The sequence below is a fragment of the Furipterus horrens genome, unplaced genomic scaffold (genome assembly GCF_987537825.1).
Source record: "Furipterus horrens unplaced genomic scaffold, mFurHor1.1.pri manual_scaffold_17, whole genome shotgun sequence".
In the NCBI taxonomy this organism is placed as follows: domain Eukaryota; kingdom Metazoa; phylum Chordata; class Mammalia; order Chiroptera; family Furipteridae; genus Furipterus; species Furipterus horrens.
Window position 1 is genome coordinate 36856921 of NW_028327187.1, and position 25445 is coordinate 36882365.

General features: G+C 37.1%; 1 pseudogene; it reads left to right on the forward strand.

Annotated features, from left to right (window-relative positions):
- Positions 1-19449: 19449 nt before the first annotated feature.
- LOC149990822 (small ribosomal subunit protein uS13 pseudogene) lies at positions 19450-19907 on the forward strand (annotated as a pseudogene).
- Positions 19908-25445: the final 5538 nt, after the last annotated feature.

The window sequence follows — 25445 nt, forward strand, 5'->3', positions numbered from 1 at the left end:
CACCTAACCTACTGTTTATTTCTTCCAGTGTATTATTTATTTCATATATTGAATTATTTATTTCTGACTGGTTCTTTTTTTATGGTTTCTATGTCTTTTTTCATGTTTTTGAGTATCTTTATAATTATTACTCTAAACTCTCTATCTGATAAATTGCTTGCCTCCATTTCATCTAGTTCTTCTGGAGAATTATCTTGTTCTTTCATTTGGGGTCTGTTTCTTTGTCTTCTTATTTTGGCTGCTTCTTTGTATTTTCTGCCTTAGTAGTTAAACTAATCAGTTACTAAACCATTGAGTTGTTAAACTAATCGAGCTATAATCAGCAAGATGGCTTAACCTCCACAGAGTGGAGCAGAGTAATTCCTGTGAGTGGGGCTACTGTTTACCCTTCGGCTGATGCCACTTGGTGAGGACTACTGTGCTTGAGAAAGATGGTTTCTGCAGTATGGGTAATGACTCAACTCAGGAACCTGGTGGCTGCTCCCTCAGTTCTCTCTCCAGAGCCACCAACCCCAGACTCCCTTCAAACATCTTTAGTCCACTCTGCCCTCCCTCTTTCTGAACCCTGAGTAAGTGGCTGTAAATGAAATTTTGTGTATTGTCCCTTTAAGAGGTTCCCTGCATCTCCAGCCATCTTTCTCTGGAAGACAGAAACCCTGATGCTTTTCACAGCTGGATGTTATCTGTGTTCCTTTACAGCACTAGTGCTGTAGGCTGGGGAGCCCAGGTTGGGGTTTAGATCCCACACTTCTCAGGGGAACTCCCAACTGCTGTAATATCCCTCTGGATCTTCAGCTTCTGCCTGTGGGAGCCCAGCCAGCCCTCTTACCTCTCCGCACTCCCTACCAGTCTTGTGGTGAAGTGGTTATAAGACTTTTCTTCAGCTAGTGTTTAGTTGGTTATTTAGTTGTTTTCTCTACAATTTAGTTGTAATTCCAGATTGGTCCTGGGAAGAGGTTAGTGTATCTTCCACTTCTGAGTAAATCTTCATGCCTCCCTTTCTAAATAATGTTGCTTTATTTTGACAGAGGGCTTCACTATTTTTCTGTTTATTTCTTTGTTTGTTTCTTTTTTAACATCAGAGTAATCCCTTAAAGATTTATAGTAATATGATGGATTGTTAAGTTTTCTTACAACTCTTTTTGGTCATTAGATTTAAGGTTAGATGTGGTTAGGTTTAATAATGACTGTAAAGTTCAGTGATAAGACCTCCAAAAATGAGTTTGAGGCATTTCATGATATTGTTCTAACACAAAGCCTTGTCATTCAAAGAAAAGTACATCCCTGCATACAAAATCCCAAAATAGCTTTAGATTAAATATCCTATATGAATAATTTTAATAAATTTATATTTACAGAAATGTGTGTGTGTATATATACATACACACATCTATTTTTATAAATATGAACAGTGTGTCAACCAAGACACACTGCACTCAATCAATTAACATGAATCACTGTCCTGTATATTTCTTTCATTTTTTCATCCTCTCCTTTCTTCCTCTCTTCCTCCTTGCATTAAACATTTGTTAAGCACTTTGCTGTTTGCCAGGTACTCTACTAGCTGCTGTCTATGGGGGATAAAACAAGGACTCATTTATAATCACTGAGCTCAAACAGTTCACAGTCTCCTATCCATGCACCTCCACACTATCTGCATTAACTCACTATTAGAAAAATCTGTTATAGCAGTAAGCACTGGTTGGGAAGAAAGCACAGATAAGTGACAACTCAAATTAAAATGACAACTGGGGAAGCAGAAAATTGTCTAATATTTTTGTCCCTATGTAAAGTTAAACTATCACTAATAACTCATGTTTGAAGTACTAATTTTAGCTCACTATAGTCAAGAACTTTATCCTGCTCAGTTTTCTGAAAATAGTGGGCTAACTTGTAGAGTTGTGATTCCCTATCACTTTGAATAAGCAAATATAAGTTTGTGTTTGTTTGTCTAGAGCCTAAACAATATATAGATTAGAATAAGTGATGTCTAGTGACTATTAATACACTAAATAATGATTGTAATTAAAGAAAACCACACAGAGCCCATTCTATTTCTTCCTCCCTCCTCCAGTTCAAAAACTGCATATCATTTTGAGTTAGAACCCAATGAGCACAGAACAGCATCAACCTCCACATCAATAAATATGCAGTGCTGTCATGCTATTTTTCCTCCTATGTGTTCAGTCCCAAAGCTTAAAGTATATTAAATCTCTCTGTGGTTCTTTTCTGAGGGGAGAAGTTTATATACCTTGAATTTGATATCTGTCAAGAGTTCTGGGATTTGAAATAGAATTAAAATGTGATGAAAACAAATAAAAGTCACAGCAAAGTCACCATAAAATTTCTTATTTTAGCCCCTGATAAAAACCATTTAGGGAAAATAAACTCCTTAATATAACATTACTACTACCGCACTTGCTTCATTTGAAATACAGAAGAAATTTTCAAGTGACTAAAACTATATTTTTCTGCTGATGCAAGCATACACATATATTTTTATTTGCTGTAATTAGCTGCTTGTTTGTGTGCTTGTTTTTGGCACGTCTTTTGAATGTCACATGCATTCAAATGAAGGCTTTTCCTATAAATTTTATGTAATTATTTCCAAAACGATAATATAATTTTTAAAACTAAAATTCTATATTCATTAAGAACACACAAATATAAGCTTACAGCTTCAGATACCACAAAATTCACACACATGCATGCACCCACATGCATGCGCAGAGATAAAATGTTAAAATATGTTCTGATCTCATCCACTTTTACCATTTCAAACATTGTGCTTAGCAACTAAATCTGTAATCTTTACCTCTATACCTGTATTTTCTACAAATCATCTCCACCCGATTTTGCACATTACCTGACGTCTCAATAGCATATAAAGCAAAAAATCAAATGTGTGACCCCCAACATTCCTTTTAGTCTTCCTATTTCTACTTTTTATTTTATTTTATTTTTTGAATTTTCAATAACAGTTGTCCCATTTTCCCCCCATTGCTCTCCCCCACCCACCGCAACACTTCTCCCACAATCATATCCCTCCCCGTTGTCCATGTCCATGAGTCATTTATACACGTTCTTTGACTAAACCCTTCCCTTACTTATCCCCCTTCTCTCCCTCCCCCCTACCCCTATATTTTTTTGTGTGTGCAAGCAAGCAGGGTTTATTTGTGATATGTTCTCATGAAAAAGAAAGGGCCTTTTTGAGGTGGGGAAGAAAGGGAAGAGCAAGGGTGACAAGAGTAAGAGCCAGGGTGGCCTGACGCCTGTGGCCTGGTAGCTGACCATGGCAAGTCCTTTGTTTTTTTAAGTATATTTTATTGATTATATTGTTACAATAGTTCCAATTTTTTCCCCTTTGCTCCCCTCTGCCCAGCACCCTCCTCCGCCAACAATCCACCCCCAAGTCCATGCCCATGGGTCGTACATACAAGTTCTCCTGCCTCACCCTTACATATATTATTCTTCTTTTTTCTAATTAATTAATTAATTAATTAATTAATTAAACAATAAAAAATAACAACCCCTCCCTGTCAGACTTAAGACACTTTATAATCATATACAGGACAATGGGCAAAGGTCTCAAGCTCCTCTAGCTGCTTCAAGCTGGATATGGTCATCGTCCTACCTACCCTTGGGTCCAGAAATCCCAAATAAGAGTGGGGATGTGGAGGGGAGGGTGGCCTTCCCACATGGGGAAGGATCGTGCAGACTCCAGGTCAGTTGGCTGTCTCCAGACAACGGCATGTTTGATTTAACAGGCTGGCATCCTTGTTGTATTATGGAGGCAACAGATTTGACAACAGAGTTAAAAGACATCATTCAATCCATAACCACTGGATGACAAAAGGCAGGGATTAATTTTTCAATGTCCCACATTAAAGAAAAGAAGGGCTTCTTTGGAGGAAAGTGTGCCAGGTACATCTCACCTGTCCAAAACCCTTTTGCCCATTATACTTAGTTTGGGCTGAGGGAAATAGTTTAGGTTTCCTTTCCCCCTCTCAGGCCTCTGCACTCTTTCTGTCCAAGCCTTTAGGACAGAAAAGAGAAACCAGTTTTAAAGTGAAGCCCACAGACCAACCCATTCTTTACCAACCCAGCCACTTAGTTCAGCCAAATTGTTGAGTCTCAGGAGGCAGCAATGCAGACAGGATTAAGTGAGGCCTATACGTACAGACAATCACTCAGGTAATGAGATCGTAGGCTTATATCCTTTGAAAACAGAAAACACATGTTAATTTATGTAACATAACCCACATAGAAGTCTCTAAATATCTAGGACTGTCTTATCGGAAAGACATCCAGCTGCAAAGCATTTGACATTCTTCTTGCCTGTAAATTAAACATCTTTGATAATGCCACAAACATAGTTTAACTTTCAAATGAAAACAAATTTTTAAAAAAAACAAACTTTAAAGACGGTTAGCTGCACTACTTTATAGTCTACCACTACGCATTGTGATTTTCCTTGAATCGTGATTTTTCTCCCTAAGATTACCCTCCTTGTCATTAAAGGGACTGACTGAATTAAGTCCATTTTAAATTTATCCTGTTCATTTCCATAAACACAACAAGGGCAGCAAATGATCACTTATGATCTTTAGTTCTGCTTTGCTGGAACTTATGCAAGGAATATTTAGGGTGACCTTCAGTCTGCCCTTCAGGGCACAGAAGCAGAACCACATACCTGGCATTCAGCCTTGCCTGTACACACCTGTCCATTCCAAGTCCTTCTGGTTTTCCATTGTGCCTTAAGGTCCCATGTAGCCATCTTTCAGGAAAACAACCTTCATTACTTCCCTGGAAAGATTGCCATGGACTGCGCATCCATCCAAGGTACCAGGCCTTTTATCTCGTGGACTTTTATTACCTTTGAAAGTCAATCCCATTTCCTCAGGCATTTTTTATAACAATCAAAGCCCAAGCATGTCTCCTTTAGGCATGACATTCCAGTCAAAGTCTTAGTTAAAAAAACAAAACAAAACAAAAAAAAACCCCTCTATTAACAACTGGTCTTATTAGTTTTATGCAAAGAAACTTATGTCAGTACTTGTTTAGAATGTCAAACTCTGGAGGGATCAGATAGGGAGAAAAATATACAGTGTGAAAAAAAATCATTGTCCTTGTAATATTCAATAAACTGCATTTCCATTCTTTGTATTTTTATTTTTCCCCCCACTAATTTTTTTTTGTTTTGCCATTACACTTGTCCCACTTTTTTCCTCCTCTTGCTTCCCTGCACCCTGCCCCCACTGCTTCCACATTCAGTCCCCACCCAGTTGTCCATGTCCATGGGTCATTTAGACATGTTCTTTGACTAGACCCTTCCCCTTCTTACCCCCTTCTCTTCCTCCCATCATCCCCTTTGTTACTATTAGTTTATTCCTTCTTTACATAGCTCTGGTTCAATTTTGCTCATTTGTTTCTGTTGTTTATTAGTTTCCTGTAATAGGTGATAGCATAAGGCATTTTTCTTTCGTTGCCTGGCTTATTTCGCTAAGCATAATTCTCTCTAGATCCAACCATGGTGTTGCAAATGGTAGAAGTTCCTTCTTTCTTTCAGCAATTATTCATTGTCATTTTCTCCCTTTGTACTCGTGTTCCTCTCTGTCTCTCTGTTTCTTCATCTTCTTAAAGCAGTCCCTTTAGCATTTCTTGCAATGTTGGTTTGGTGGAGATGTATTCTTTTAGCCTTCTTCTGTCTTGGAAACTCCTATTTCACCTTCCATTTCAAATGAGAGTCTTGCTGGGCAGAGTATTCTTGGTTGTAGGTCTTTGTTTATCATTGCTTGGAATATTTTTTGCCATTCCCTTCTGGCTTGTAGTGTTTCTGCTGAGAAATCTGATGAAAGCCTTATTGGAGTTCCCTTGTATGTTATTTGTTGTTTCTCTCTTGCTGCTTTTAGGATTCTCCCTTTGTCTTTGAAAGTTGCCATTTTAATTATAATGTGTCTTGAAGTGGGCCTTTTGGGGTTCATCTTCATTGGAACCCTCTGTCCTTCCTGGACTTGCGTGACTCTTTCTCTCCTCATGTTAGGGAAGTTTTCTGTCATTAGTTTTTCAAGGAGGTTTTCTATCCTTTGCTCTTCTTCTTCTCCTTCTGGAATTCCTATGATATGGATATTATTACAGTTCATGTTGTCCTGCAGCTGTCTTAGAGCCTCTTCAGTCTTGTTCAGTCTTTTTTCATTTTGTTGCACTGTCTGGGAGTTTTTGTCTACATTGTCTTCCAGCTCGCTGATCCGATCTTCTGCTTCCTCTAGCATGCTTTTAATTCCTTCTACTGTGTTCTTCAATTCAGAGATCATATTCTTCATTTCCTCCTGGCTCTTATTGATAGCTTCTATGTCCTTTTTCATGCTGGCGTAATTCTCAGTAAGTTCCTTATAGTTTTTCTGGAGTTCCTTGTAGTTTCCGCTGAGCTCATTGAACTTCTTCATAATCCATGTTTTGAATTCCATATCTGATAGTTTGCTCCCCTCTATTTCATTTAGCACTTTTCCTGGGGATTCTACCTTTCCTTTCGATGGGGGGTTGTTTCTATTTCTCCCCATTTTTGTGACTCCTATTGTTTGTTGGTGCTTCTCAGAATGATCTGCATTTTCTGGATCTGCCCTGGTGGCATCAGACCCTGTACCAGTCTGGGCCTAGGCAGCCTGTTTGGAGACTACCAGGGATCTACTGCCTTTGTCTGACTTCTTTAGTTGTTAATCTATTCAATCGGTGATTAGCAATCAAGCTTAAGGACCGTGGGTTTGGCAGCTTAATTCCTGTAGGCAGGGCTTTTGCTTCCCCTCAGGCTGACGCCACTTGGAGGGGAATGGTCCGCCTGCAGTACTGAGAACTAGTCAGCACTGGGACCCAGTCGGCCGCACACCCCAGCTCTCCCCTCAAAGTCACCACACCAAACACTCCCAAGCGTCCCCAGTCCTCTCTGCCCTCCCTCTGCCCGACGCCAGGGTAACTGGAGGCAAAATATTTTTGTATGTAATCAGCTTAAGAGCTCTTTTTCTGCAGCTGTTTCTTTCCGGGTAGCAAGAAACCCTGTGGCTTTTTGTTTTTCTCAGCTGGATACTATTTTACTTTCCACTCTGTTGCTGTCGGCTGGGAAATTCAGCTGGGGGTTTATACCCTGCCCTTCTCAGGGGGAACCCCCAGCTGCCGAGCTGTTTCTCAGTCCCTTCGCTGCCACCTGTGTGAGCCCAGTCAGCCCTTTCCCATCTCCGCACTCCCTACCAGTCATGTTGTGATGTAGCGGCCTTTTCTGTCTCTCTGTGGTTATAAGACTTCTCTCCAGCTAGTGCTCGGTTGGTTATTCCAGATGATTTCCCCAAAATTAAGTTGTAAATGCAGACTAGTTCTGGGAGGAGGTTAGTGTAGCTTCCACTTACTCCTCCGCGATCTTGTTTCTCCCCCTCTACCCCTATTGACAGCTGTTCTGCTCTTTGTCCTATTTAGATCGTTTGTGTTGTTCTTTAGTTTCCTATATTAGGTGATACCATATGGTTTTTCTTTCTTTGCCTGGCTTATTTCATTAAGCATAATTCTCTCTAGTTCCATCCATAATGTTGCAAATGACAGGAGTTCCTTCCTTCTCTCTGCTACATAGTACTCCTTTGTGTAAATGTACCACAGTTTTTTGATCCACTCATCTACAGATGGGCATTTAGGCTGTTTCCAGTACTTAGCTATTGTAAACAGTGCTGCTATGAACATAGAGATGCATAAGTTTTTTGAATTAGTGTTTTAGGATTTTGGGGGTATAGTCCTAGCAGTGGAATTGCTGGTTCAAAAGGCAGTTCCATTTTTAGTTTTTTTTTGAGGTAATTTCATACTGTTTTCCATAGTGGCTGCACCAGTATGCATTCCCACCAACAGTGCAGTTGGGTTTCTGTTTCTCCACATCCTCGTCAGCACTTGTTTGTTGAAGTCCCGTGTCCATGATGTCATTGGAAAATATGTTTTCCCATATGGTTGGTTTCCTTTTCATCTTGCTGATGTTTTCTTTTGCTGAGCAGAAAATCTTTAGTTTTATGTTGTCCCATTTGTTTAGTTTTTCCTTTATTTCTCTTGCCTTAAAAGATGTATTTATGAAGGTATTGTTACATGGGATATTAGAAATTTTCCTGCCTATGTTTTTCTCTAGGACTTTTATGGTGTCATGGCTTAAATTTAAGTCTTTGATCCATCTTGAGTTTATTCTCCTGTGTAGTGTAAATTGGTGGTCTAGTTTCATTTTTTTGCACATCCATGTCCAGTTCTCCCAGCACCATTTGTTAAAGAGGCTCTTCTCACTCCATTTTATGTTCCTTCCTCCTTTATCAAAGATTAGTTGACCATAGAGGCCTGGGTTTATTTCTGGACTCTATTCTGTTCCATTGATCTATATGTCTGTTCTTATACCAGTACCAGACTGTTTTGATCACAGTGGCTTTGTAGTATTGTTTGATGTCTGGTGTTGTGATTCCTCCTGCTGTGTTATTCTGTCTCAAGATTGCTTTTGCTATTCGAGGTCTTTTTTGGTTCCATATGAATTTTTGGAGTATTTGTTCTAGGTTTGTGAAATATGTCGTTGGCATTTTAATAGGGATTGCATTGAATCTGTAAATTGCTTTGGGTAGTATGGCCATTTTGATGATGTTGATTCTTCCCATCCAAAAACATGGTATTTGCTTCCATTTATTTGTATCTTCCTTCATTTCTTTCTTCAATGTTATGTAATTTTCAGAGTACAGGTGTTTTATCTCTTTGGTTAAGTTTATTCCTAGGTACTTTATTTTTCTTGTTGCAATAGTAAATGCTATTTTCTTTTTTGTCTCTGTTTCTAATATTTTATTGTTGGCGTACTGAAATGCCTTAGATTTCTGTATATTTATTTTGTACCCTGCTATTTTTCCAAATTCACCTGTTATATCGAGTAGTCTTTTAATGGAGTTTATAGGGTTTTCTAGGTATACTATCATGTCATCTGCATATAATAATAGTTTTCCTTCTTCTTTCCCAATTTGGATGCCTTTTATTCCTTTTTCTTGTCTGATTGCTGTGGCTAGGATTTCCCACACTATGTTGAATAGGAGTGGAGAGAGTGGACATCCTTGTCTTGTTCCTGATTTCAGGGGAAATGCTTTCAGTTTTTGTCCATGGAGTATGATGTCGGCTTCAAGTTTCTCATATATAGCCTTAATTATGTTAAGGTATGCTCCCTCCATTCCTATTTTTCTGAGTGTTTTCATCATAAATGGGTGTTGTACTTTATCAAATGCTTTTTCTGTATCTATTGATATGATCATGTGATTTTTGTCTTTCATTTTGCTTAGGTTATGTATTATATTTATTGAATTGTGAATATTAAACCATTCTTGCATCCCTGTGATGAATCCTACTTGATCGTAGTGTATGATCTTTTTGATGTATTGCTGGATCCTGTTTGCCAATATTTTATTAAGGATTTTAGCCTCTATGTTCATCAGTGATATTGGCCTGTAGTTTTTTTTTCTTTCTTGTGTCTTGACCTGGTTTTTGGAATAGGGTAGTACTGGCTTCATAGAAAGAGTTTGGAATTTTTCCCTCTTCTTGGATTTTTTGGAATAGTTTGAGGAAGGTAGGAGTTAGTTCTTCCCTAAATGTTTTGTAAAATTCACCTTTGAAGCCATCCGGTGCAGGGCTTTTGTGTGCAGGGAGACTTCTGATTGCTGTTTCAATTTCCTTCTTTGTTATTGGTCTGTTGAGACTTTCTACTTCTTATTGATTCAGTTTTGGAAGGTTATATGTTTCTAGAAATTTGTCCATTTCATCTAGGTTGTCAAATTTCTTACCATACAGTTGTTTGTAGTAATTTCTTACTATCATTTGTATTTCTGTGGTGTCAGTCATGATTTCTTCTCTTTCATTTCTGATTTAGTTTATTTGGCTCTTCTGTCTTTTTTCTTGATGAGCCTGACTAGAGGCTTGTCGATTTTTTTTTTTTTTCAAAGAACCAGCTCCTCGTTTTGTTGATCTTTTGGATTGTTTGTTTAGTCTCTATGTCATTTAATTCTGTTCTGATCTTGATGATTTCGTTCCTTCTTCTTGCTGTGGGCTTTGTTTCTTGTTGTTGTTCTAGTTCTTGTAGCTTTAGGATTAGACTTTTTATTTGAGCTTCTTATATCCTTTTCAGATATTCCTGTATTGCTATGAACTTCCCTCTCAGGACTGCTTTTGCTGTGTCCCATAAGGTTTGGGCTGTTGTGTGTTCATTGTAATTAGTTTCTAGATATTTCTTGATTTCCTCTTTGAGGTCATTGTTAACCAATTCATTATTTAATATCGTGTTATTCATTCTCCATGAGTTCGGGTGTCTTAATTGTTTTTTCTCTGAGGTTGATTTTTAATTTCAAGGCATTGTGGTCTGAAAAGATGCTTGATATTATTTCAGTTTTCTTGAATATGTTGAGGCTTGTTTTGTGTCCTATCATGAGGTCAATCTTTGAAAATGTCCCATGTGCATTTGAAAAGAATGTATATTTTGCTTCTTTGGGGTGAACAGTTCTATATATATCAGTTAGATCCATGTGGTTTAGTGTGTTGTTCAATGCCTGTATATCCCTGGAGTTTCTTTGCTTCGATGATCTGTTAATTGTTGATCATGGAGTGTTGAAGTCCCCTACTATGAGTATGCTGTTCTTAATATCCTTCTTGTGGTCTTCTAGTATTTGCTTTATGTATTTGGGTGCTCCTATGTTGGTTGCATATAGTTTATCAGTGTTGTATCTTCTTGATGAATTGTTCCCTTAAGTATTATGAAATGTCCTTCTTTGTCTCCTTTTATTGCCCTTTCTTTGAAATCCATATCTTCTGATATGAGGACTGCTACCCCGGCTTTTTTTTCCGGTCCGTTTGCTTGGAATATTTTTTATATTTCTTTACTTTCAGTCTATGTAAATCTTTTGTTTTCAGGTGTGTTTCTTGTAGACAGCAAATATGTGGGTTCTTTTTTCTTATCCATTTTGTTACCCTATGTCTTTTAATTGGAGCATTTAATTGATTTACATTTAAGGTTATTATTGACATGTATTTATTCATTTCCCTTTGTACCTGTGTCCCTCTCCTCTTTTTTTTCATCTTTTTTCTTAAAACATTTCTTTTAGCATGTCTTGCAATGCTGGTTTGGTTAAGATGTATTCTTTTCATCTTCCTTTGTCTGAGAAACTCCTTATTTCACCTTCTATTTTGAATGAGAGCCTTGCTGGGTAGAGTATTCTTGGTTGTAGGCCTTTGTTTTTCATTGCTTGAAATATTTTTGACCATCCCTTCTGTCTGGTAGTGTTTCTATTGAGAAATCGGTCGATAGCCTTATCGGAGCTCCCTTGTATGTTATTTGCTGTTTTTCTCTTGCTGCTTTGAGGATTCCCTCTTTGTCTTGGAATGTTGCCATTTTCATTATGATGTGCCTTGGAGTGGGTTTTTTGGGGTTCCTCTTCATTGGAACTCTCTGTGCTTCCTTAACTTGCATAACTTTTTCTCTCATCAGGTTGGGAAAATTTTCTGTCACTATTTCTCTTATTAATTTTTCTATTCCTTGTTCTTCTGATCCCTCTTTAATTTTAATGATTCTAATATTGTGTTTCCTTATGCTATCCTGTAATTCCCTTCCTTCTTTTTTGTACTTTTTCAATTTTTTTTTCATTTTGCTGTATTGTCTGGGAATTTTTCTCTACATTATTTTCTAACTCACTAATCTGATCCTCTGCTTCATTTAGTCTGCTTTTGACTGATTGTACTGTGTTTTTCAGTTCAGAAACTGTGTTCTTCATTTCTTCCTGGTTCTTGTTAATAGTTGCTATGTCTTGTTTTATGCTGGTGTAGTTCTCTGCAAGTTCCCTGTAATTTCCTTGGAGCTGTTTGTAACTACCTTGGAGGTTGTCATAGTTGTTTTTAAGGTTGTCGACTATATTGAGCTTCTTTACACCATTGTTTTGAATTCTATGTCTGACATTTGGGCTATGTCTATTCCATCTACCTCTCTTTCTGGGGATTCCTCTTTTCTTTTCATTGAGAGGTTATTTCTGCATCTTACCATGTTGGATTCTTCTTGTTTGTTTTTGTTTTTTGGGTTTGTCTGCTTTAACTTTCCACCTTTGTGGTATGAGATTCTTTATAGTAGATCTGGGGGTTTCAGTGGTGCAGTGTCTTTGATCTCCTGAGCCTGATGTTCTTGGGTTACCCTTTATGTCATTTGTTTATGCTGCCTGGTTATATTTCAGATGCTCTTTGGTAGAATCTTCCTTCTGTTTAGTTGATTGAGATTCACTCTATCCACTTTGTGTTGAGTTCTTTTGTGTAGATGCTTTTAAAAACATAAACGGACAGACCAGATGGGAGACCCTCACTCTCAAAAGTGCCCCCCACCCTCTATCCCGCTATCGTTAGCCAACGAGCCAGTATTAATATAAATGTAGAGAGATTAGAGCTTTTATACTATAGGAAGAATAGATAAGAGTTGTTTTTAGGGAAGAAAAATATGATTTTTGAGAGAGGGGATGATAGATTAATAATAGTTGAGACTGTGCAATACAGTAGGTAATATTTACATTTTATGTTAATAACAATAGAAGAAAAGGAGGGTACAATGCAGAATATAGTAAGAAAGTGAGATTGTATAGTATTCGATTTATATAGGAGTTATATTCTATTTATTTAGAGTGAAAGGGAGTCTAAACTAGAAACACAAACAAATAAACAACAATTAAAGAGAAAGGATGAGAAGGAGAGATTGTATGAAACAGATTATAGATATAGTTTTTTTTTCTTCCCTTTTCTTCTCTTTTCTCTTTAAGGAAGAAAAAAAATGGAATGTTTTTACTCAGTTCAGCATTTGTGTGTAGTCTTCTTTTTCTGTGTCCACAGTTGGTCTAATGAAGTAGGTCAGAGGTTCCTGTTCCTTGCAGCAGCAGTATGTGTCCATGGTGGCTGGCATTGCGAGTTCCTTTGGCGCCTGTTGGAGTTAGCTGAGGTGCCTTTGTGCGCTCACCCCTGCACGCGCAAGGTGGTCCGAGAGCTTGCTTCAGGCCTGCCGAGCCTTGTTCTGGGAGTTGGTCTCTTGCCTCTTAGTTTGGGGCCCCAGACACTTGGGCACAGTTAAAGTGAGAGATTGGCGCCTATTGAAGCCGGACAAAGTGATTTTGCACTCGGGCGCCTGTGCGTGTGAAAGACGGCCCAAGAGCTAGCCTCGGTCCTGCCGAACCTCGCTCCGGGTGTTGGTCTCTCGCCTCTTAGGGGGGTGCCCCGGACACTTGTGCACAGTGGAAGTGACTGTCTGTGAGTTTCTGTCACCGGCTGTTCCCATGCCACAGGTGCCCACCATTCCTGCACTGCCTGGGTGGGCACAAGTAGAGCCTGAGCAAGTGCTCTGGGCTTTGGCCTGACGCCCAGTGGAGCTCGCCAGGGATGTCTGTGCATGGTCTTCTGCGTGTTCAATGGGCCCTCCCTGTGCCCATTGGGGCATTGATCTTATGTCTGTTGGGGCGTGTCCACGGGACACCTGGACTCGCGGCCCCACCCACCTGGGCCAATGAACGAGGACACTTCCCTATGCACACTCGTGCGACCCAAGAGGAGGGTTGGGGAGTGGACGAGCGCACTTCTGCGCCTGCGCTCCTCAAGAATGGCCTACCACCCCCAAACTTTCCACCCCTTTCTGCAGTCCACAAAAGAAAAATATAAAGGAAAAATTATCTTCTCACTTGTACAGCAGTACGCTGTCTCCTGTCCTTCAGCACCAATGCCACCTGGTCGAGTCCTGTCTCTGCCAGTGGGCAGAGATTTGCTCTCCTCCTGACTCCACTCTGGGCAAGCCTGCGGTCACCAGAAAGCCTTTGTGTACTTCCAGCCGCAGCTCGCGCAGCCACCCCAGTCAGGAATCCCGTTTCATTCCTTTTTCCTCCGCTATCCTCACTAAACAGGTTGTTCCCAGATGGTTTTTCTCTAATCCATCAGTGCCAAGGCTCGACTCCTGCCAGTGTCCAGCTGCTCACTGAGATGTTCTGTCTGCAATTAGTCCAAACTACAGATGGGTCTCTGGAGCCTGAGAGCGCAGCCTCCCCTCACTCCTCTGCCATCTTCCTTCTCTCTTCCTATTTCTATTACTGTAAATAAAAATCATTTTTCTAATCACTCATAAACATTTTATCTTAATTTTGCCCTTCATTTTAGCTGTTTACATGTAGCTTATCTGTATCATATTGTGCTGACTATTCCTTCACAGTGGCTATCTCTTTCCTCTCTTGCCCATGATTTTTATGCTGTTTTAGAGATTTATCATCTTTAGTCTTAAATATGGCAATAATTTCCTAAGTGGGTTCTATTCAATCTGTCTTTTACTAATCTACTTCACAAAACACTATGAAACAAAATCTTTTTGAAAATTATATTTGCACACATCATATTTTCTTAAAAACTTTCAGTTACACTCCCAGTTGTTTAAAGAACAATGTCCGAAATCTGTGGCCAAGATTTCAAGTTCCCACATATTCAGACTCAGTTATAATTCTTTTAAATTCTTCTTTTACTTTAATCAAGAGGCATATTGTTTACCCTTGCCACATTATAAAAGGAGACTGGACTAGGTGAGGAAAAATACTGTTCAATAAAGAAGAAAACTTGATTTTAAGCTAGGTTTATGCAGCTCTGACTGTGTATTTGCTTATGCTATTCTATCAACCTGCAAAACAATCACTGATATTATCCTTTCCCAGCATATGCCTACCCATCCTTAGTAGGTTCTCATGTCCACAGTAATCACTCTATTTGATCTCCATCTTTAGTGCCTGGGTTACTTAGTTGCAGTTAGCATCCTCTGCCTTGTAGTTAAATGTTCTCTCCCTGGGAATCACTTCACTCTCCAGTTAGATTGTCAGGTAACTAGGTAATGACAATGCCTGGCACTTCTTCTGTAGCTCTCATGAACACTAGCCAAGTGTTTAAGACATGCTGTTGTGTGATAATTGAATCTTTATTAAAATTTTGCCTTGTCCAATTTACAGTAAAAATACTTTATTATATTCAATTCTGTATTTTACTGGTGCCAGTTTGTGTCTGTGGATATACCTACCCCAAATTGGCCTAGTATTTATATAAATTATAACCTGTGGTACCATACCTAGCATCGCTGCAGATTGAGTTTCAAACTGTGACTGTTTATTTTAAGCACATCAGTCAAAATACTGGTTCAGAGTTATTTGAAGTGGTTTGTACTTTATGGTCCTATGAAGGCTTCACATTGCAACTGCTGAGCTTTAAAAACACAGAAACTAGAAAGAGGGTACAAGGAACTGCCGTCTGTCCCTATAAAAAATTATTGGCCAGCCATCTGCCCATACAGTGTGTAATGATTTTTATGCTGGTGATATCTGACTGAAATACTCTCTCTATGGAGCCAGAGAAAGAAAACCCATTAAAAAATGCTGATCCTTCTAGTTGTTGTTTATGAATATTTTCTCCCATACAGGAACTGTCATTTAATTTGTATCTCTATGCTTTTTACTGTATTGAACTTATTTTTCATGATCTATCTGTAGTCACCTGAATGTTTGCAAATCATTGCCTCTATCTTTGAATTACCAGAAAGAGTTAGTACAGCTGTCGAACACAATTTAGACCTATTCAAAATTAACTGAAGTGTCCAGCACATTATAAAAGAGAGCTAATAGTAAAGGTATTAACAATTAACCTTGGGCTCAAGCAAAGCAGAATATAGAAACCCACAACCAAATAGAAACCAGTTCACCTACCTTTCAAAGTAAACTCCACAAATTTCACAATCCAATGTAATTTTTCCAATGCATTTGCTGCTCTATTTATTTTTCTGTGATAAAAACTGAGATAAATTAGCATTTGAGTGACAGTGAATTCTTCTTTGAATTTGGGCCAACTCCATCCAGTCATTTAAGGCAGAGCATGGCTATTCAACAATGCATAGATTTTTACTTGTTACTTAATGTATAAAATCAAGATCTTGTTTACAGTATTAAGTCTGAGTCATAGTTCATTCAGCCAAGATTCCTTTTTTATACACAGGTGCTCTAAAAGATATAATGTGTTAGTTCACAGCCTTTATTAGTAATATAAATCTAAAGGTTATGAATGTTAACAACATGGGCTATGTGGATTTTCAGCCAGTGTCATTTCTCGAGAGCCTTAAATTAACTAAGTTTCAACTCATAGTGCCCTACACTTACTTATTAATCCTGAAATTACTTATCATTCAACTGTATATTCAATTTTTAAATAAAATGGGTTTTAATACAATTATTGTTTTATAAATGTAATGTGAGATAGAGATCTTGCCAATATGTTTTACATATTAACTAATTCGAACAGTTTATACATAAAAGCAACTATGTTTATAAATAGTTTCTGCTTTGTCTTTAGTTATATATATTCTTTTGGGGGATTTCTAATTGACCTTATTGCGGTGTCATTGGTTAATACAATTATATACCTTTCAGGTATACAATCCTATTAACACATCATCTGTATATTATATTTTGTGCTCACCATCCGAAGTCTCCTTCCATCACCATTTATCTTCCCTATACCCTCTTCTACCTCCCTCATCCCACTTTCCCACTGGTAATCACCATAATGTTGTCTGTGCCTGTGAGGTTTTCTTTTCTTTGTTTAATCCCTTCACCTTTTTTACTCTTGTGCAGTGTTGAAGGGAATGCAAATTGGTGCAGCCACTGTGGAAAGAAATATGGAGTTTCCTCAAGAAATTAAAAATGGCACTTCCTTATGACCCAGCAATTCTATTTCTGGGAATACATCTGAAGAAACCTGAAACAGTAGTTTGAAAGAATATATGCATCCCTATGCTCATAGCAGTGTTATTTACAATGGCCAAGATTTGGAAGCCGCCCAAGTCTCCATCAGTATATGAGTGGATAAGAAAGCAGTGTTATATTTTCATAATGGAATACTACTCAGCAATGAAAAAGAAGGAAATCTTGTCTTCTGTGACAGTATGAATGAACTTGGTGAGTATTTTGCTAAGTGAAATAAGCTAGTTATCTATATTCTCTTCTTTTTTCTAAATAACATGGCTTATCAAACATCTTAAGTAATAGGCAATTAGCTCCTACAATATAGCCCACTAAAATTACCCTGAAAAGTCTCAGATAGCTGATAGAAGGTATGAAAAAATCTAATTCTCAGATGCTCTGTATAATATGAGCTTTGGTTATTCTAGGATGTGAGAACTGATGATGCAAATTTTGGATCTACAAATAAGCATCATCCCCATAGAAACTTCCAGGTCTGTAGTGTCAATGGCTATTACAACCTAAAGAAGAATGCATCCTCAATGAAAATGGCCAGGTTCTTTGATTTGGCAAATGATACTAGACTGTGTGGGAAATAAAACTGCAATTTATAGCTAATAACTATTAATAAAGTAAACTTTTATTAATAATTTTAAGTAAACAAATTTTAAAAAGACAAATGACAAGCCTTACAGAAAAAAATTAAAAGGAGATATTTTTATTATCATTGCTTTAAAATGTATATAGGGATTTTTCTCCTGTACCTGACAATTTTAAATACATTGGCATTGCTACATATTGTAATAATCATAACAATGTTGTTTAAGACTAAAAGGAAAGCATAAAATTTCCATGTCATTCAGACTTTCATTTGAAATCTTTGCTTTCTATTTTTTCTAAATCATTTCTGGGAATAATAGAAATTTATTTGTGATGATCTCAACAGTTCAGGTGTGAAAAGTCATCAATAAAGTAGATATTCCTGTCACTGCCCCATTATGTGTATGAAAAGATAATGAGTGAATCTATTAAATGGGAAAAAAAGGAAAAGAGGAAAGAAAATCTATCTGTGGCAATTACTTTTTTCACCAATGTCAATTGATGACTCATTCCCACTAGCTAATTCTGCAGCCTGCCAAGGAACTTTGCTGGAGAAAGGACTCCTTCTGGGCTCTGTTACTGCAGTGCGTTTTTTGTTTGCTGGTGTTAGATTCCTGCAGCTGTTGCTCTTACATGCAGAGTGACTCCCTATATAAAAGTTCAAATGTTACTGCAATAGCAATATGTATTGGGTACTCAGAAAATCCTTGGTAAAACAGTGAAGAAAGTGAAGTAAATGCCTGAGAGTCAAACAGACCTACATTTTTTTATTATGTCTGTTGTAAATTAGATATTAGAGCCTTCCTAAGTCATATGCCTCTTCTAAATATCATCCCCCACATCTGTCAACTAAAAATTTTGGATTCAAGTACATCACCACTGCTACTTCTCTTACTTTATGGCTCTAGGATTATCTTCTTTTTTTCTTTGGCTCAAATACTTTTAACTTTCATCCTTTTTGACTCATTCTCTTCTCATTTTTAGATTTTTTATCTTATCTTCTGAGGGAACAAACTACACTAGACCTCTGGATAAAGATCTTTTAGTTGTACAAAATTAAAACAAAGGAAGAGAGAAGAATAATACCATAATCTGTTTTGAGGAAGGTGTTTTGAGGAATATAGAGGCTAAACACATATGAATTTTATTTTGCTCTTTCTATTTAAGACCATCCTGAATGGAGCTTGTGCTAACTTTCTGGAAAAATGAAACTTTTACTACAGCCTCTCAGAGTCTATATGTTTAACATTTTAAATAAGTATTGAGTAGCTACACTACTGCTATATAGGTAATTTTTTAAAAGATTTGGTACTGATGAGAATAAGAAAGAATAAACAGTGATACAGCAGTTTTTATTCTTATTTTTTTATTTTACTATTTTTATTTAAACTTTTAGAGAGAGGGGAAGAGGGAGAAAGAGAGAGAAACATCCATGTGTGGTTGCCTCTCCCCAACTGGGGACCTGACCCACAACCCAGGCATGTGCCCTGACTGGAAATCAAACCAGCAACCCTTTGGTTCACAGGCCAGCACTCAATCCACTGAGCCACACCAGCCAGGGCCAGCAGTTTTTAAGTTTTCTTTATTTCTATTTCCAATTGAGCACAAACTAAGCTCTTCACCTAATGCCAAATCCACTGCTCTATTTAAAAATTTTAATATCAGACTGATTTCACTTATACTAAGAAAATATAGACTAATTTTAATTCTATGAATATTTGAGCAATCAATCTATTAAAATGAATGATCAGCCCTGGCCAGGTAGTTCAGTTGGTTGGAATATCATCCTATATGCCAAAAAGTTGTGAGTTCAATTCTCATTCAGGGCACATACCTAGGTTGAAATTTCTATCCCCAGTTGGGGCATGTACAAGAGGTAACCAATTGATGTTTCTCTCTCATACCAAAGTCTTTCTCTCTCTCTCACTCTATCTCACTCAAAATCGATAAACATATCTTCAAGTGAGGATATTAAAAAAAAAATCAAAACAAATACCCACTGGGCTCTCTCACAGGAGGCCTACACATGCCCACTGGGCCTGCTGCCATGTCTCTACTGATACCTAAAAAGTGTCAGCATGTTTTGTAAGTACTCAACACCAATGTCAATGGGCAATTGAAAATAGCCTTTGCCATCACTGCAGTTGAGGTTTTGCAGCAAAGATATGATCAGTGGTGTTGAGGAAAGCAGACATCAACCTCATCAAGAAGGCAGGAGAGCTCACAGAGAATGAGGTGAAATGTGTAATCACCATTATGCAGAATCCATATGAGTACAAGGTCCCAGACTGATTCTTGAACAGACAGAAGGACATGAAGGATGAAAAATACAGCCAGGTCCTGACAAGTGACCTGTACTACAAGCTCCATGAAGACCTAGAGCAACCGAAGAAAATTCAGACCCACAGAGTGCTGCACCACTTCTGGGATTTTCCTGTTCAAGGCCAGCACACCAAGACCATGGACCACTGGAGTTACACTGTTGGTGTGTCCAAGAATAAATAAATCTGTAGGCCTTGTCTGTTAAATAGTTTATACACCTAAAAATGCCCACTGGAACTGAAAGACAGCATTGCTAAAGGTAAGTTATAGAAACAATGGAATTTCATCCTTCATACATTCTAAATACCAGTATTTACATTCATTAAGATGGAGAATTGCTCTTAAGATATTTAAAGATGTGTACCTATTTTTTTCTTTGGCTTAGGTACTCTGATTAGTAACTTCTGACTTAAAAGCTTTACGTATACACCCACACCAATATAAATACTAGGCTGGCTCCAGTCCTTTCTTTAAAAATAGAACCAATAGCTACACAAAACATCTGAATACTTAACACAACAAGCAATCACATGCACTACTAGCTATATAATTGTTGGCCTACTCAGCACCCATTCCTTCCTTATTCATTGCTACCCATATCCCTATTTTTTTCAGATCTGCTGTCTCCAATTTCAGGGGATATATTTTGATTAGACTAAGTCAATCAAGGTAATCCCACTTCTCATCCTTCAGAAATGTAAGAGAAGGTGTTGTGAGATAAAGGTTTACTTGCTCACACACACACAAAGGGATTTGTGAGCCTAATTATATAAGAATGTGATGCTTGGATCACAAAACGCTGCAACCATTTGACAAACACAAATAACCAAATTGGTAAAATTGGAAGAATAGAAGGAATAAACTTGGATTCATGATGACGTTATGCAATCTCTTAACCAACCATTGACATCTCAGAGTTCCATATTTCTTTTCTTTTTAAAGTTTTATTAAAGTATAGTTGGCATACAATATTATGTTTATTTCAGTTGTACAACATAGTTATTGAACATTCATACATCTGATGGTGTGATCACCACAATTAGAGTAGTAATCTGTCACTGTGCAAACTTATTACAATACTATTGACTATATTCCTGAGCTGTACACTACATCTCCTTTGCTTATTCATTTTATAAGCAGAAGTTTGTGCCTCTCTTCTCCTTCACCTTTTCATTCATCCACCCACTTCCATTTCCTCTGGCAACCATCAATTTGTTCTTTTTCTATGAGTCTTTGTATTATTTGTTCACTTGTTTTATATTTTTAGATACCACATATTAGTGAAATTATATATTTGTCTTTCTCTGTCTGACTTATTTCACTCAGCATAATACTTTCACATCTTATATATCCATTCATTTATCAAGAGACACCTAGGCTTGCTGCAAAAAACATAGTCATGCATATATCTTTTCAACTTAGTGCATTCTTTTTCTTCAGATAAATGACCAGAAGTGGAATTGCTGAGTTGTATGGTAGTTCCCTTTTTGATTTTTTGAGGTAAATCCATACCATTTTCCACAATGGCTGCACCAATCTGCATTCCCACTGACAATGCATGAGAGCTCCCCTTTCTACAAATCCTCACCAACACTTTTTGTTTGTTGATTTATTGATGATAGCCATCCTGACAAGTGTGAAGTGGTATCTCACTGTGGTTTTAATTTGCATTTCTCTGATGATTAGTGACGTTGAGCATATTTTCATATGTCTGTTGGCCATCTATCTGTATGTTCTCCTTGGAGGAGTGTCAATTTTTGTGGTCTGCCCATTTTTAATTGGGCTTTTATGTTGACTTCCATGAATTTTTTATATTGTTTCATATTTCTTAACTAAGAGAGTAAGCTGTCCTATTTTTAACTAATTATAATATTTTTGTAACTGCAGCTACAAGAATCTTAATAAACATATTTAATTCAGTAAAGTAAAAGAAGTTATCAGTGCAACAAACTGAATATTTTGTACATAAAACCCTCAAAATAAAAAGTTTCTACCTCAAAGTTTGGAAATCTTTTTTTTTATTTCTTATTTTATCCTGTGAAGAACACTAAAACTTTCTAATTTATATTAATAGTTCCAAACAGAGATATCTGCATTTTGTTTGATGCTATAGCCCCTGCTAACTTTTAACCAAATTTTAATTATTTGCCTGAATGTTTTGTCTATGCCATCCTATTCAGCATTATTGAGTTTTACGTTCAATTTATTAAAACAATCACAGCTAACTTGAAATTCTGTATATATTATCATAGAGACAAAGCTCTAAACTACTTTATGGTATCTTATATTTAATTTATAAAAACTAAAAACAGTAATGTATTATATTAACAAATGAGAATATCATGAGTTTTTTAAAGATTTTTTATTGTTATTCTATTACAGTTGTTCCAATTTTTCCCATCTTTGCCCTACTCTGCCCATCCTACCTCCTGTTCCCAAAGTGAATTCCCACAATGTTGTCCATGTCTATGGATCATTCATACATGTTCTTTGACTAGTCCCTTCCATTCCTTTCCACCATTATCCCCCTCCCCTCTGGCACCTTTTAGTTTCTTCCATGTTTCCATGTCTGAGGTTCTGTTTTGTTTATTATTTTATTTTGTTCATTAGATTCCTCTTATAGGTGACATCACATGGTATTTGTCTTTCACCAATCAGCTTATTTCACTTAGCCTAATATTCTCCAGTTCCATCCATCCTGTTGGAAAAGAGAGAAGTTCCTTCCATCTTTCTTTCTGCTGTGTAATATTCCATTGTGTACATGTACCAGCACTTATTGATCGACTCATCTCCTGGAGGGCACTTAGGCTGTCTCCAACATTTGGCTATTGTAAATAGTGCTGCCATGAACATAGGGGGTGCATAAGTACTGATATAAATGACCCATTGACATGGGCAACTAAATGGGGATTGACTGTGGGAGATGGGGTAGGTGGGCAGAGCAGAGGAGAGCAAAGGGAGAAAAATGGAACAACTGTAATAGAAAAACAATAGAAAAAATAAGTATATACATATATTGAATAAGTACTTTTGAATTGGTGATTCAGCATTCTTAGGGTATATTCCCAGCAGTGAAATAGCTGGGTAAAAAGGCAGTTCCATTTTTAGTTCCACAGTGGCTGCATGAGTCTGTATTCCCATTAGCAGTGCACTAGACTTCTCTTACTGAATCCTCACCAGCACTTGTTGTTTGTAGGTTTATTACTGATGGTCATTCTGACTGTTGTGAGGTGATATCTCGATGTGGTTTTAATTTGCATCTCTTAGATAGCTAGTGATGTTGAGTTTCTCTTCAAATATCTATGGGCCATCTGTATGTCCTCATTGGAGAAGTTTCTATTCAAGTCCTTTGCCAATTTTTTAATTGCATTGTTTGTCTTCCTGGTATTGAGTTCTATTTCTTTATTATTTTGGAGATCAAACTCTTGTCTGATGTATCATTGGCAAATATGTTCTCCCATATAATTGATTATTTTTTTACTTTGATGATGGTTTCTTTAGCTGTTCAGAAGCTTTTTAATTTGATGTAGTCCCATTTGCTTATTGATTTCCTTTATTTCCCTTGACCTAGGAGATATATCAGCAAAAATATTGCTATGTGGCATATCTAAAATTTTCCTCCCTATGTTTTCCTCTAGGACTTTTATGGTGTCATGACTTACATTTAAGCCTTTTTTCCATTTTGAATTTATTCTGGTGTATGGTGTAAGTTGGTGGTCTAGTTGGGTTTTTTTCCCCTCCATGCACCAGTCCAGTTCTCTCAACATCATTTATTGAAGGGACTGTTTTTACTCCATTTTATGCTCATGCCCACTTTTTCAAATATGAATTTACCACAGAGACATCAGTTTATTTCTGGGATCTCTATTCTCTTCCATAGACCTATGTATCTCTTCTTATGACAGTATCAGACTGTTCTTATTACAGTGGCCTTAATATAGTTTGATATCAGGTATTGTGATACCTCCAACTTTGTTCTTTTTTCTCATGATTGCTGTGGCTATTGGGGTCTTTTTCAGACCATATAAATTTTTGAAATAATCTGTTCTAGATCTGTGAAATATGCCATTAGAATTTTGATAGGAATTGTGTTGAATCCATAGTTTGCTTTGGGTAGTCTGGACATTTTAAAGATGTTAAGTCTTCCAATCCAAGAACACAGTATATACTTCCATTTATTTGCATCTTCCTTACTTTCTTTCTTCAGTGGTCTATAGTTTTCCAAGTACAGGTCTTTTACCTCTTTGGTTAAATTTATTCCTAGGTATGTTATTTTTCTTGTTGCTATAGTATGAAATTTTCCCCTAGTTTCTTCTTCTGTATTTCATTGTTGGTGTACAATAATGCCACCAATTTCTGAATATTGACTTTGTATCCTAGTATTTTGCTGAATTCACTTATGAGGTTGAGTAGTTTTTTGGTGGAGACAATAGGGTTTTCTATGTACACTACCATGTCGTCTGAGAATAATAATAGTTTTACTTCCTCCATTCCAATTTGGGTGCCTTTTATTTCTTTTTCTTGTATGATCACTGTGGCTAGAACTTCTAGTACTATGTTGAATAAGAGTGCTGAAAGCAAATACCCTCGTCTTGTTCCTGATCTTAAGGGAAAAGCTTTTGGTTTTTGCCCTTTGAGTATAATGTTGGCTATTGGTTTCTCTTATATGGACTTTACTATGTTCAGGTATGCTCCCTCTATTTCTACTTTACTGAATGTTTTTTTATCATAAATGGGTGCTGGATTTTATCAAATGCTTGTTCTGCATCTATTGATATGATTATGTGAGTTTTGTCCTTTTTATTTATGTGGTGAATTATGTTTATTGATTTGTGAATACCATACCATTCTTGAATCCCTAGGATGAATGACACTTGATCATGGCATGTGATCATTTTAATGTATTGCTGAATCCATATTGCCAATATTTGTTTTTTGTGGATTTTAGCATATAATTCATCAGGGATATTGGTCTGTATATCTCTTTCTTTGTTGTGTCTTTACCTAGTTTTTGAATTAGAATGATACTGATGTATTAGAAAGAGTTTAGGAGTCTTCCCTCTTCTTAAATTTTTGGAATAGATTGAGAATGACAGGAGTAACTTATTTAAATGTTTCCTAAAATTCAGCTCTGAAGGCACGCAGTCCAAGGCTTTTGTGAACCAGGAGTTTTTATTACTGCTTCAATTTCACTAGTTGTTATCAGTCTATTCAGGTTTTCTGCTTCTTCCTCAATCATTTTTGGAAGGTTGTATGTTTCTAAAAGTTTGCCATTTTGCCCCAGTTGTCCAATTTCTTTGCATATAATTATTCATAGAAAGTTATTACAATCCTTTGTATTTCTGTGTGATTGGTTGTAACTTCTCCTTTTTCATTTCTGATTTTATTTATTTGGGTCCTCTCTGTTTTTCTTAATGAGGCTGGTTAAAAGTTTGCCCATTTTATTTATCTTTTCAGGCAATCAGCTCCTGGATTTATTGATCTTTTGAATTAATTTATTAGCCTCTATGTCATTGAATTCAGCTCTAATCTTTATTATTTTCTCCCTTCTACGCACTCTTGGCTTTTTTGTTGTTGTTTCTCTAGTTCTGTGGATGTAGTATTAGGCAGTTTATTTGAAATTTTCCTATCTTGTTTAGGTAGGCCTGTATTGCTATGAACTTCCCTCTCAGGAGTTCTTTTACTGTGTCCCATAGGTTTCAAGTTTTTGTGTGTTAATTT